This window comes from Ornithodoros turicata, chromosome 1, assembly GCF_037126465.1.
Source record: "Ornithodoros turicata isolate Travis chromosome 1, ASM3712646v1, whole genome shotgun sequence".
Lineage (NCBI taxonomy): Eukaryota > Metazoa > Arthropoda > Arachnida > Ixodida > Argasidae > Ornithodoros > Ornithodoros turicata.
In genome coordinates, this window is record NC_088201.1 from 45,930,459 (window position 1) to 45,945,166 (window position 14,708).

Below are 14,708 nucleotides of genomic sequence, written 5' to 3' on the forward strand. Positions count from 1 at the left end.
TGCTCGAAAAAAAAAATGTTTGCACAAGAGGAGAGAACGAAAAAAGAAAAAAAAAAACATAGCATGTTTGGCATGTAGGGGAGCAAATCGTTCCGCCTGATTGCCGTGGTTGCGATCGGAAGGCGTCGGTTTCTGAGGCGCTTTGTTGGTCGATGTGTATTGAGCCCCTCTCGGCAACACTAAGTGATACTTCCTTCCCCCCTTTGCCGATAGACACGAGTATTCCAGTAACAACCGCGGCCCGCGTTCCACCAAGGGAGCTCCACAAGGGGCTCACACGGAGCGGCGCGCTGCCAGAGTTCCGGACTGTGCTCGAACTAGTATCTTCGTAATTTGTAGCTCCTGCCTCTTAGGTGGAAGTATACGTGGTAAACATTCACCATGTAACCGAACTCTACCACGAGCATGAAGGCAGTTACTTATGTCGCAATATATGCAGATGTGTATACGTATATCAGTAATTTACGGAAGTAAATATATAAAAATAATTACTCGCGGACAACAAGAATATGGAAAGCAACGAATGCGCAAACTACTTAATAATTTAAACGCTATTTATACGAGTAATGAGAGTGATTTTCCGGTTATTAAAATTGTTGTTTCCTGGGTTACCTTCCGTGTTCGTCCTGTCTCACTCATATATCGTGAGCAAGGATCGGTTGCAATTCGAGTAAGCTTGCATTCTGGTGCCCCGTAACATCTTTCTTGAAATATTTCCTAATGTTTCTAGTTACCTAACCTTCGCCAAGCTTCGGGACAGACGCCGCTACTCCCTTCGGTCAGACGAAAGTCTGGGACTTCAATGACAAATATTTTTGTTTAATAGAAACGGGTGCCACGGTGACTGGATATTCGAAAACACACACGGACACGTGGCTGTCGTGGACGTCACGAAGCGTGTGGCTGCCGCTCCGTTACCGACCGATATCCGCACAACAGCGATCCCCTTTTCCTTCCCACCGCCCTTTCGCTGGCACACAAAGCCAGTTGCGGTCCGACGTTGTCCTTTTTGTTTTTCCTCTATTCTGCTTTGGTTTTGTACTTTTCTGCTACCATTGCCGTTCAGACCTTGTTTCCCCTCCTCCCCCGCAGGGCTATATGCTATCGTTGCCAGTGTTGCTTCGTTCGCTTGTGTTTTGCCATTTTCTTATACGCGGTTTGCCGGCTGTTTTCATTCGGTTAGGCCCATTTGATAGTGGTTGTTTGCATTCCTCCCCGCAGTTGTAGCCGATCTCGGAGTGATTTTTAGAACAGATACACATGACTTTGTCGCCGTGCACGTTGGACTTTCAGGGGGTTAGTGGTTCTTATTCGGTCCCGTTATCGTTTCTTGTGTGGTCTCCGTTTCTAATTCTCCCGCAGAAATTTATCTTCTTGTCTCGTTGATGACCATGGAAGATAAACGTTCGTGTTAGCTTACTGGTGCTTGGCGTGTTGCATTCGGTGAGGATGATTTTAAAATCGACGAGATTTGATCGTTTCCTACTTCTGTGTCGTATCTAGGTCCTTTATGACATTTTTTTTTCTCGTCTGCTCAAGGATGGATAACGCATAACTATTACCATAACCGAGACTGTGTTCCTTTACATTCGAGCCAAGTCTCGTTCTGCCGCCAAAAGGAATTAATTTACAATAATTTCCACGTGAGACCCGCGCAAAGGTGACCAGTGTAAATTCCTCTAGAGTAATTATATTCAATTCATAAATGAGATAAATGAGAGGAAATGTGTTACACAGGCTAGCAGTATCACTTATTTCTTCTGGGACACGAAGGATGCTTCGGAGCAGTAAAAAGCTCCTCTTGCATTGTACATCATCTGCGATGTCATTCTGGAACAGGCAACGTTGTTAATGGTACGAAATTCTTAAAGGGGCACTAAAGAGCGAAAATGTCTCTTCGCAGAATGTCACCGTTACTTTGCTATCAACATAAAAGGAACGAGATTGATCCGTTGGGTCGTTTGTGATTTATGGGCGAAAGAAACCGCGATTTACGCTTTCCCTCTCCGTCTCCTTCCCAACTTAACCCAACCAGGACTTACGCGACAGTCCAGACCGGAATCATAGGTTAAAGAAAGCTATCACGTACTTAATTATGATCCGCACAGGCTCTGGGAACAATAATTTCGATTTAAACTCGTAGCTAATTATTCAGAGTGGATTTTTTCTAGCCAGCGGTTTCGCTGGCCGTCACCTCACTGTCAGGGGATTCCGGTTTCTGTCCTGCTAAGCGATCGAGTCACCGATTCGAGACATGCTTTGCTCATTACGTTTTCTATATCTCAAAACAGTCCTCAATCACCTTTATCTCAGTCGCAAACCGGTGTGACGTCGGCCAAGATGTTGCGGATAATGTTTACGTCATCGTGAAAACCGAAACTGGATGTGAACGTTCCGTTCGTTTTTCGCGTCTACGTCAAAAAGTGCGACGTTGTTGCTGGATGAGATTTTTGCATATGGCATCTACACGCAACTTAGGGTCTATTCACACAATGCAACTTTAGTGGACCAGTGGCGTAGTGGTTACGACGATCGCTTTCCACGCCGAGACTGGGAGGTGACACGGGTTCGAATCCTGTCCCCCGCGGTGCTGTCTGAGGTTTTCCGTGGTTTTTCGGAAGGCTTTCCAGACAAACGTCCAGACGCACAGTTCCCCTGAAGTCGGCCCAGGACGCACACTAACCTCCCCTGTCCCCCATTACTTCCTGTTGTCCCCTCTCCATCTGTCCACGTCTGTGCGCCGTTCATAGCCACAGCTGCTTCGCGGCGCTAACACGGAATTAAAAAAGAAACAAAACTTTAGTGGCCCACCACTAGGTTGCGCAGCTAAGTTGCGCCGTGTGTACGGGTACAGAACGAATCGCCCCACGAGCGATGCTTCTCGCAACCTGTCCATCACTTAGCTCCTCCTTCCTAGACATCCAGTCGCAATGGTTGGCTGTTGTGGCGTCACTTCCGAGACATAAATTCCGCAGCCAGGCAGCCGGGGCAGGTTACGAAGACGACGCTAGCAGTTTGTAAGCTCCCCCGGCGGTCCGTGTCAAATATTTCACGGGAATGTATTCTTGACAAAACGTCATTGCAAACTGCCTACCGTATTTTCAGTTCTCGCTCTCGCGCAGTGGAACGAGGATTGTGATGATGACGTTTTCTCGCGCCACCTCACGAGTTCGCTCAACACTACGATGCGGCGAGTTGCTCACCGTGTGAAAGGGGCCCACTTTCTGGAACTTCAGTTGCGTGCAACCGTTGCTGGAACGAAGTTGCAGCAAAAGATCAGGCATCGTGTGAATCGCCCTTACACACGAACGCAACTCTAATGTCAAAATCGGTCGATAGCTTTCTAGACTCTCCTTTTAAAGGGTGAGAAGAACGGCACTAATTTGGCAAGTTCCACGTTGTTCTTCTAACATCCGGGACCGAGTTGGGATCACGTCACTCCATTGACGCTTTGTACGCCCTCTGCGCTCCCTTCAAGCTAGGGTGACCCCTGACCAGACGTCCCGTTTCGGACGACAGCCTACATCGCGCTGTCCCGACTTTTTTTTTTTGCCTCAGTGCAACAGCATGTCCCGTTTTCGCGGATGGGGAATAGTCTTGGAGTCAGTATGAACAGAGGAAAGCAGAGGAAAGCGAAGCCGAAACAATGTTTACACCTCATATATATTGTAATAAACATCCCATGAAAACATTTTCTCCCACGGAATACAGTGTATTACTGCGTCCGTTGCTACGCACGCAAGTGCTTTCTTGTGCGCAGAAATGGGTGCGCAGGCACTTTTGTGTTGCTGAATTTAGCGTGCTTCTTGAACCTCGGTTCGGCAACCTTCCGTAGTTGCTCAGAAATGGCGAAAAAACGTGCATGCGTTTACAAAGAAGTTTTCCAGAAGTATTTTCTGAAAGGTTCACCTGTGTCTGCAGGGTTAGACTAGCAATTATTACAGATTTCGATCGGATCGTAAAAATTAGGGATGGGTCAACCGAACCCTCGAATCCTAGGCAGGGATTCGAGATTCGGGAATCCGAATCCCAGTGCCCAGAACGGCGAATCGAATCTCTCGATTTCTTTTTTTTTTTTTTTTTACAGATTGGCGCTTTCGGTGTCCGCCGAAAGCCTGATTGACTTTAAAATTGATTGGTACGAAAAATATCCCGACTTGAGGAACTGTCGAAAAAGTTACTGCTCACACCCCCATCGACAGTAATGTCAGTAAGACTCTTCAACACATCGATGTCATAACTGATAAAGAACGCAGTATAGGCTAGACCTTGAGCGGGTGAGAATGCTGGTGTTTCTGAACAAAAACCTGCAATAATTTAAAACTTTCAGCTGTATTTTTCTTGTTTGTTTGTTTACACTGCTCTGGACTGAAAGAATTCAGGCAGGAACTCTTGCCATTACAAGTTTACAACTTTGATTCTTTCTTACTTTTATGGAAATAATTCAGACTCTAGAGTTTATGTATTTCCTGTAGTTGATGAACGGCATGTTAAATAAATTATATTTCAAAAGGAGTACATGGGTACGTTTTCTCCTGAAAGTGAGCTATTCATTTATTTGATTTTCATTGAACAAAAATATCTTCTCTCTTTAATCAGAGGTTTCGATATTCGTAAGATTCGGCGATTCGCAGAACTTTCCTTGGATTCGGATTTGGAAAATTCTGGATTGGCCCCATCTCTTGTGAAAATGGAAGACGTGGTTTACCTTGCAGACTTCTTGCTAATATCTACTACTTGCTACTGTCTTGCAGACTATCCTGCACCTTTGCAGACTGATAGCCATTTTTCAGAAGTTTTATTGAAATTCTTTGCAGCGGTTATTGTGCTGCAAAAAAAAAAAGAAAACGAAAGAAAGATGGAAACACCAAGCAAAACGTCACCCCCATGTATTTTCAATGTCTTGTGTCACTCAAAAGTCGTCATTTTTGCCTCTGCGTCCTCCATTTTCATATCACCACACATAGGTGGCGCTACATACAGAAAAAGAGGATTAGTGCATACCGTCCGCATGTAGCATAGCTGTAGGAAGCGACACCTGTGTGTGGTGATGCGAACGTGAAGTAGACACAAGAAAAAATGGTGGCTTTTGGGTGAGAGAGGCAATGAGGCGCAGAGGCATTGCAAATGGATGGGGATTTTTTGAGTGGGATTTTGCTTGATTCTTCACTGTTTTTTTTTTTTTCGACAGGCCCAGAACGGTTGTAGAGAATCCCAATAAAACGTCAGCAATTTTGCGGACAGGAAACCGTCCCGCGCTGCTATTTCTATGATCCAACCGAAATGTGTAATGATGGCTAGCAGAACCCTGTAGGAGCAGTGTTCTTTGTCATCTCTGTGGTGTGTTTTTCTCTTGCGCACGGAGGACGCGGTGACTTCGTTCACGATTGTACCGTGTTGTAAGAAACAAAACAAAACATAATACCGGTACTTTTGGCCTAGTGCTCCCCGCCACCCCTCATTCACATGTCCCGTTTCGTTCGTTCCGAAATAGGTTCACCCTACTTCAAGCACAAGAGCTTAAAAAAAGCTGTTGTGATAGCAAGCTAAATGCACAAAAAACTAGCGTGATAATAGGAAGTAAGCGGTAGTCGCGACGTTATAAGAGAAAATAGTAGCTCATAAACGGCCGCAAGTGCCTCATAACTACCCGCCGTGACGGCTGCTGCCTGTCATTCAGCGACAGCGCATTCAAGAGCGTCTGACGAATCCGTTCCTAGATGGCGCTCGCTGCACGGCGGGCGCCCGCCATCCACGGCGTCACGCTGAGCCACTTTTGACGAGTCATTTTGCCTCTTTCTTTCTCTCTACCTTTGTCGCCTGTAATGGTGACGGATTCGAGGCTCGCCAGATGTCACCGTGTTGGGCGGCTTGGTTGTAAATCTCCTCTCCCGCGGCGTTGTTTCTCTCAATTTTCTTTTTACTGTTCCGTACAGAGTTCTCTTTTTGCTTCTTCTTCTTCTTCTGCCGTGCAACTTCTCTGCTGCTGCTGCTCTGTCGTTTAGGGATAAAGAGAAACATTTCTGTTCCTCGAAATAGCTGCTTCAAGAGGTTCGCCGCGTGTTGAAGGGGACTCATGATGTTCTGCCACTGTTTTCCTTTCGCTTCATATTTTTTCGTGTGTGTCAACGTTTCCGATGTTGAAGAGAGTTGGCTTGTGAGTGATTTAAACAGTAAGGTTTCGTTAGTACAAAAAATTGAGTCACGCCACCTTTGCGTGGGAAGGTGACAAGGTTGAGATGGACGGCCCCTGTCTAGGTGAGGTGCTATTGTGCAGTTTGTTCGTATGATGAGGCAGTTGTAACGGAGCATCGTGGCTATTTTTGTATGCGCGACAGTCCCTTCTTCAGATTTAAAATAAAAGAGCCGGAGTTTTCCGGCGTCAGGATAGATTTATGCTGGCGGTGCTGACATGTGTACAAGGGGTGAAATGTTTTGACTATTTTTACGAGTTTCACGTAATTTTTATGGCGGAGTGAGAGCGTTTCGCGGTTGTCCGCCCTTGAAGGTTGCAGCATCGGGGTCTGAAATAGATACTGTGGTGCGTCCACATCGTATGAGCGGGATCGTTTCCTTGAGAATGACGACATCCACTAGGACTCACAAAACGACTGCGACGTTCATCGAGTCGTTCTGCTGAGTCGTTGTGTGCTGTTGTCCTGTAGTGTAAGTCTTCATTTTCAAGGAAATGACTCGCCTGCCTTAATCTTCTTTCAAGACAAGTCTTGTGAGGTTCCTTTCGTCGTTCAAATGGCTGTCACTACTCCCAAAAGCTTCTATATTTGGATACCACTAATTCAAAGCACAGCATAAATTACAAATTAAAAAAAAGCGACTGTATTTGGTTTGCAGGTGCAAAAAAAAAAAAAAACTGCCACTGCTTGTCAGCCGGTTGCTGACACATGAAGTTTCGTAATAAAACGGCAAACTGGACTAGTTTATTAGAAATGGGGTTAGCTGTGCCTCGTCTTCGCTTTTCTCTGCGTTGCGCTATTCATAATAAATAATAACTTGGGAGCAGCTGTGAAGCTACCTTTCCTAACCGCCCTTCGAGGGCATGTTCCATTCTGTGCGAAATATTCGACGAAATTGCGCATATGGCGATCTAATATGGGAGAAATATTGAAAGGGAATATCGAAATTCCGTGTAGAGCACTTCAAATATGTCGCATTATATTATTATCCTTTACACGTGGCGTATTTTATGGAGAGATGGGGGACGTACTGTCCAAGAGACAAAAACAACTTTACGTAAATGATGACGAGTGGGGAGGTTCAAGAGACATGAGCGTTGATTGCATTCTAACGCTGTATCTCAACTTATTCTGGTTGGGTATAAAAACAAACAAACAAAAAGAAATGATGATTTGCACCGATGTGAACCCGCAGTCCAAGCTTTACAGAAAAAAACAGTGTAATAGACGCCAACGAACTGCCGATACTAATGCATCCACAGCACATTGTTCGGACAGTGCGGCAGCTGGCATCCGCGGGCAGCGTCCGCTGTGGATGTCACGTGCTTTTGAAAACCAATAGGAATGACTGAGGCTCTCGCGCCTCTGATAACTCGAAGCGGGCATGTGTTGAGAGCCTGTATGTGCTACGCGTAGAGCGCACTACAGCATGCGGGAACGTGAAACAGCAATATCAAAGTGTTACATCCCCTATAGCATCGCTATAAAGTACGTGATGTTGTCAGTCGAATAACGTCCACTGGCTATGGCATGCAAAGATCTATGGTGTCCAAACCAGCACACAGGTTTTCCAAGTAACAGATGGGAACCCCGTTCCCTATAAACGAACTTTGGTTTTAACATTGTTAAAATAATGTTTCCCTCATTCTCAGGGTTTCTGTTATGGAAGCTAAAGTTGTTTAGCATCATTATTCCAAAACCTGCGCGTGAGAAAAAGATCATTATTTCATCCAAGGCAATAAAAATTCCAAAGCAGTATGTTCGTTTAGCTGGGCACAGTGGAAAACAATACAAGGACTAGACACTAGATTGTTTATTGTTGCATTTTCTCTCGCGTTCCCCACTGTCACCCGGACGCCCAGCCAGATTCTCTGTGTCATGAGAGTATAAAAATGAGACTGGCATTTTAAACTTGAAGACCACAGCTCCAAAAACGACGCGCTGATGTATGGCATGCTGGAACACAGCTTCAAGCCCCGGCGGTACTTTCTTATAATGAGCAGCGCAAGATCCTGAAAACGAACTAAAACGAACCTTGTTTTTGAATGTGATGGAATGTTAGCTTATGAGCTTCGTTGGGAAATTGACTGCGGATTCACGTTTAATTTGACACTGCGCGTTTATAGCATCGAAAGCCTTAGGTACGCAATCCGTACCGGTTGTCGCAGTAATGACAGGCACTGTGAGAGGAGAGAGAGAGAGGGATTGAGAGAGAAGAACGTTGGCCGCTGCGGTGCAGCCGGCTGCTCCAGATTCCAGAACACTTGGTGGGTTTTAAATCAGGGCGCTAATCACTGTCTTGAGGGATTGTGAGCTCACAGTCTTAAAAGGTGGCGTTGCTGACAGACAGGATTGATAACTACTATACTGTAGTGTACTACATTGAACTGTTTGCAGGAGATGGGACGCGTAAAATATCCCCCTATCCACCAGGAATTGCGCCTTCATTTCATAAACATTTCAGTTAAAATCACTTACTGGCTAGGTAACGTTCACAAGGTGGTTTCAGTATTGTTCTGGAACAAATCACTCTGAATTTTGGGAAAAAAATATGATCATATCGGTGGATATGATCACTCTGCGTACCCAACTTTTGGTTTCGAACTTTAATCCTGGGAGTATTAGCGGTTCAACGGGTAGTTCCATGACGGCGTTAGTTTAATTGGGAAGGAAATAAAACGGAAACTTTGGGTTCTCGTGGAGTGCTGTCTAATGTAGGGCGCTCAAAAAGAGAGAAGCGTAAAATATGAGATGATACTCCGTGAGATTTACCAAAAACATCCCGTCCTATGTATCAGTTTTGAACGGCGGAAGTCGTGACCAAAGTCGCGTTTCATCTGACAACCTTCGGTCCTTAAAGGAGCAATGAGATGACATGGAAATCCTGTTTCATTCGTCAGGCTGTTCATCAGGTGCCGCCGTTGTGCGGTGTGCAGTCACTGCGCAATCAAAGTTACAAAAACACACTCCGAGAAACGGCCCCTCACGTGACGTCGGCAGCTCCCCGTGCATTTCTTCTTTGTTTCTTCCGTCTCACTTCACGAGTCCGGTCCACGCGACGAGTCACAACGATCGGCCCTGTCAGGGGGATAGCTGATGTCACGGCGTACCCCGTCCTTCCCTCGTTCTCTTACATGCGATGAAGATGAAGAGGGGACGATTTTTGAAACGTGTGTAGAAAAGGGGCCTCGCGCTGCAAGACGCCTGCGCTCGTCGTTCTCTTGCAGTAGCTCATTTTTATGGTTGCAGAACACGCAGCATCGGAGAACAAAAAATAAAAAAATTATGGGCCCTCTCACTGCTCCTTTAAAGTGCGATTCTGCGAGAAATCACTACAAAGGTTGTATAATATGTCTGTAATCTCTCGGCTGTCCGGAATATGCGTACGAAATATCTCCCTCTAAAACTGCGCAGATTTTATTCAAACGAATTTATTGCGAAGAGTGCGCTCCGCTTCTGTGGAGCTAGGTGCATCGGAAAGCAACACTGGGCTCCACATTTCCGGGCGCCTTTTCCCGGCACTGATTCCTTTGTCCTGTCCGTGCTTTGGAAGAAAAGAACCTTTTTCTAAAGTGTATTCGTTTCTATACCGTTGAAATCAACACCATAATGGTCGTGTCAGTATGTTGCATAAATGGTTGCGGCAACAGATCTCGCTACACGACGGAAACGGCGACGACTCCAACAAGCGGACGACACCGCGGTCACGACGCAGGTGACGTCACCAGCGTTGGAGCAGCTGTGGTTTCTCTTCACAGCATTTCGGTTTCGGTTTGCTATTGTCATCATTTACGAATTCATTTGTTGGTTTGTACAGGGTTTGTTGTCCGTGTTAACATCGGTATAAACAGCAGTCACAACAAGCAAAGGGTCAACAAACCCTGTCTTGCAGAGCATGTAGGGATAAGGTGGATATCGTTGCTCTAGCAAACGTGTGAGTGCGTTCCAAGAGCGACGCGTACTATAGACGCGCGAGAAGGCAGGGACGTGTGCTCTTTTAAATTTCACGGACTTGCTTTTTTGGCAGGACAAAAGAAACCCGTAAAGGGTACCGCGTTGAGGGCATCTTATTCGAAAATGTCTCAACTTACTCTACGACCTGTCCATTGACACTTTGGCCCTAAAGTCACTAATTAAAAAGTTTATTAATTAATTCAAATTAGCTAATTAGCATAAACGAAAAAAAATATTGGCTATCAGCTTCGGCTCTTAACACAATGCACTTGGTTTCATCCGAGAAGATGGCTTCGTTTTTTTTTTTTTTTTTTTTCGTTGAGAGCTTGGCGAACACCCTGTATACTGAACGCATGTGCAATATCATGATAGCCGAGGGTGAGTTGAAGACCGCAGTGCGTTATTTCTCAGGCTGCACAATGTATCGAAAGTTAGAGGATGGGAGCTATTAGTGGGTGCGCCTTGTCTGTTGTGATATTTAATTCATATCATATAGGTTCGACCCGGGCTAACAAGAGTCTTTTGTTCAGCAACGATTGGCGCATACTGTGCTGCTGCGAATAGGCTCTTTTAACCAATCCGGATGAATTGGTGGTGCAGATACATATTGCATACTCGTTGAGAGATTCGAGGAACGAACTAGGAACATAAAAGAGGAACTGCGATGGAGGCATTGGTGGAGATGTGTCCTTTTTTTTACTCGTCCGAGTCTTATCGGCCTCCCAATCCGTCATAGCGGAGGCCAACGCCTTGACGGCAGTTAATCTGGCGGCGTCAGGCCAACTGCATTTCGTGACAGCTTGCCATGCACTAAAAGAGTGTGGGTTCCACAAGACAAGTCTTATCAGAGCCTTATCAACAGAGCTGGTTGCGAGTCCTGCACTTGGCAGTGAGGAATGTATATGCAAACTAATGTATTTGCTTCTTTCACCAGTTTTTCTGTGTGTCCCCAGTGTGCTTCAGACAAGCCCGACGGATCGGTGCGCTATGTTTGTTCTAGCGATGAGAATAAATTTGTCTGTGAGGTTCACAAAGTGCTCTACATCTTTCCAGATGATACCTCAACCCTTATGCCGATGTTTTATAAATACGCTAATTATTCTCATCTAATTAATTAATTAGGCCACTCACAAGGAGCACAGTCTACTGTGATAGACGACTGCTAATAATATTCGGTTGGATTAATTATCGTTTTTTTATACTTTAGTTTGAATACCCTGTGTAACGAAAGTTATTGTTCTCATTGGAAGCTAACGATAGGGCGCAGGCAGTGCAGAATACAGAGCCCTGCTCCAGCGTAAACATTTTTGAACATAAACAATTCCAATATAAACATTTTAAAAACCACCTGTAGTTTCGAAAGCCAGCCTTAGCTTCACAATTAAGCAGCTGGGGACATTCGCTTCTTGTTGCTTGCCAGGTTTTGATGCTTCATTGATTGTTCTTCGAAAGGTAAAGCTTGGTTTCGTACTTCGTACCCATTCTATGAAAAGCGTGGTATATTACGAAATAATGGAAATCATTAATATATGGCGGGTGTTTTGATTGACATGTATAGAGACAGAGCGCCGAGAAGACACACACACAAAATGCACGCGCAGGAAACGTCAAAGTTACCACTTAAAGCCGCTGTCTCACTTCTATCTCGACCCCGGTATCCCCTTCTGGGATGCCGGGATTCGTCATGAAAAATCCCCAAATCCGGGGACTGAAACAATGACCCGGGATTCCCAACAATTTAGCTGTAATACAGAGTGATGTGCGTAACAGTTGACCATGATGGAAATTAGCTTTTTCACCTAAGTCAGGAGTAGTCGGCTGATTTTGAGATTACATTGTGTTGGACTCGAAGGTACGTGCAGATGCCACTACGCAAAAATTTTATCCGGCACGCGGCATAGTTTTTCAGAGAAACAAGGAAAAGAAGCGACATGTTCATATTCAATTTCTGTTTCAGGATCACGTAAGCATTAGCAATCGCACCTTGGCGGACGTCACGAGGATGTGAGACATACATGAAGGTGACAGCTATAGAGGACTGTTTTTGGGATATGATAAAACCAGCGAGTTTTGTGTGGAATCCCTGACTTTGGTGCCAGGCTGTACAAAAACTGGAAACTACTGACAGTGAGGTCACGGCAACGAAAGCTGGCTATAAAATTCACTTATAAATAATTAGCTGAGAGTTTAATTGAAATATTTTCCCCCGTAACACCGAGCATCACAAGAAATGAAATCAGTGTGTCGTTTTTTTAAGCATTGGTTTGAGATCGGACAGCAGCGGGGAAGTTTGAGCTACACACCACAATGTTACTTTGGTACAGTCGTAAGATAATTTGCCAACGAAGCACTTCCATTGGGTAGGATACAGCCGGGTATGAATTCAGCTGTGGATACATCATTCAGTTGTCGCACGGGGTTACTTCTGAAAACAGCTTGGCAGTGGCGGGAACAATAATTGGCGTGACATCTGTCGGGCGATACATGTGTCGTAATTGAGTTGTTTTTAATTTGCATAATTTGAATGGAAATGAGCGAATCTGCCCTGTCGCATGACCGCTGAACTGAGACCAGGCGTGCCCAGATGTGGAATGACGCGCCGGTGATTAATGTACTCCCCATGATAACGCCACGTTGGATGGGACTCCGCAGCAGCACGAACGGTGTCATTCGCGGCTGGCGAAGTGCACTGCACTGTAACGATGCGGTCGAAGTCGACGAGCGTCTCTCTCGTATGGAAACTCTATGAGCTTCGTGGAAATACGGGGCATTGTGGTAGACGGCACTGGCATAATGTTTATGCCTCAACTATTGCGAAAATACAGGAGGAGGATCCTCTTGTTTGCGACGAATAATTGCGAGTAGATTTCAAGGTAGATTTAGCCAGGTAGCGAAGGCGAAAAAAAAAAAAAACAAATCTGACCCGGCAACACTGTCACCTCCGTGATTCGAGCGATCCTGGGTGTTGGTAGCACAGGTACGGTCGTAAACAAAAAATATTTACGATGCGCGCATGGGTCTTGTATGTACTAATAGTTTATTCGTAATTTAAGTATAGGAAAAGCTATCTGTTGCCCCACTAGTACACATATACGAAATCATCTACCACCTGAGTAAGTTTCCGTATCCTGCTCCACTGCGCATGTGTACACTCTTGAACTTCACCGCATAGCACGCTCCTAGCCAACCATGATCTCGAATGATATCGTTATCTGGCCTGGGGGCTTAATCGTTTCACACGTTCAACTTAACGGCACGAGACAGCTGAACGAGTCGTTCAGGCTAACGAAACGAGCAACTTTATCGATGCTTTGCGTGGTCACAATCTGTGCTCCTCGTGAAGCTTCTTCTTTGTGGTTATTTTGCATGTTGGGAGTGTCCATCACGTCCATAGGACACAGTTAGCTGGTTGTGTGATCGCCCAAGCGAAGAATCACTCCGCCATATTTCTTGGGCAGCTTCAACGTCAGCGTGTCGTTACGAATAACGAAACGAAGAAACTTATCGACGCCCTGCTGCGGCACAATCTCTGCTCCTGGTTTAGCTTCTTCGTTGAGGCTATCGTGCTCGTAACGAGCCGTTACGTGTTGTGATGTCACCGCCCTGAACGAACTACAGCTGCCAACGAGGCTGCGATCTTGTCGACCAATGAGGTTGTTTAATTTTGTTTGGATAGCTCGCATGGTTTGTCTATGGGTTGTGGTTGTCACTCCTTCGTCTTCTTTCTCGTCTTCATCTGCATCTTCTCGAGAATATCTCACAGCCCTCATGTAACCACTCGTGTAAATACGATGAAAGGGGGAGCATGTCATTTTTTACAGAGTCCTGAAGCAATACATGTTCGTTTCTGCATGCAGAAATTCCGTTTCTGCAAATTTCCAAATGAAGCTGTTTCACATTCTAACGAGTAGGTAGACCCACTCGTTAGGCAAACGATCTAATTTGTTCGTAACTGGACCGAGAGATTACGCCCCTGTCACTTTAACGAAAAGAGCGCGTCACACACCACGTGCTCGAGCTCCCGAGTTCCTCGCGCGTCGTTAGATCATGAGCCATGTAGGCGATGAAGCCTGTGAGCACGCGAACACATTTGTTAGGCAGACGACACCGTCGTTCGTTACGCGGGCAAGAGATGACGCCTTTGTCCCGTTAAAGCTCAGCTCCGCCGATTTCCGACTGCGACAGAGTGGAGCCATTCTTGGGCTGTGCGTTCGTTTCCGCACAGGGAGCAAACATGTGAAAAATTTTCACCCATTTGTTTGTAGTTTTTAAGAAAACAATTTTTTAAAATTTCCCTGGCACGGCGGTCCTGTGGTCGGCAAACCCTGACCAATCCCGGCTTCGTCCTGGCTTAGCCGCGCTCGTGGCTTGGCTAACGCCAAATCGTCGATGCGATGGCGGAGATCTATGGGCGAAGGTGAATGTTTTGGGTGTGTTCCGTGATAATTGCTGTCGTTAATAGCCTCAAAGATAGTTTTGCCGGTCTTCTTTAACAAGCCTTACAGGATGGCCTCGTTGTGCAACGACGGCCGTCGTGAGCGGACATTCTGTGCCCGCACT

At 45.7% G+C, this 14,708-nt stretch overlaps 1 protein-coding gene across 3 annotated transcripts in view; it reads left to right on the top strand.

The window, feature by feature from the left end:
- The window catches only part of LOC135378155 (protein tiptop-like), a 480,805-nt gene that overhangs the window by 216,428 nt on the left and 249,669 nt on the right, over positions 1 to 14,708 (top strand). The gene's annotated exons all lie outside the window — the stretch shown is intronic.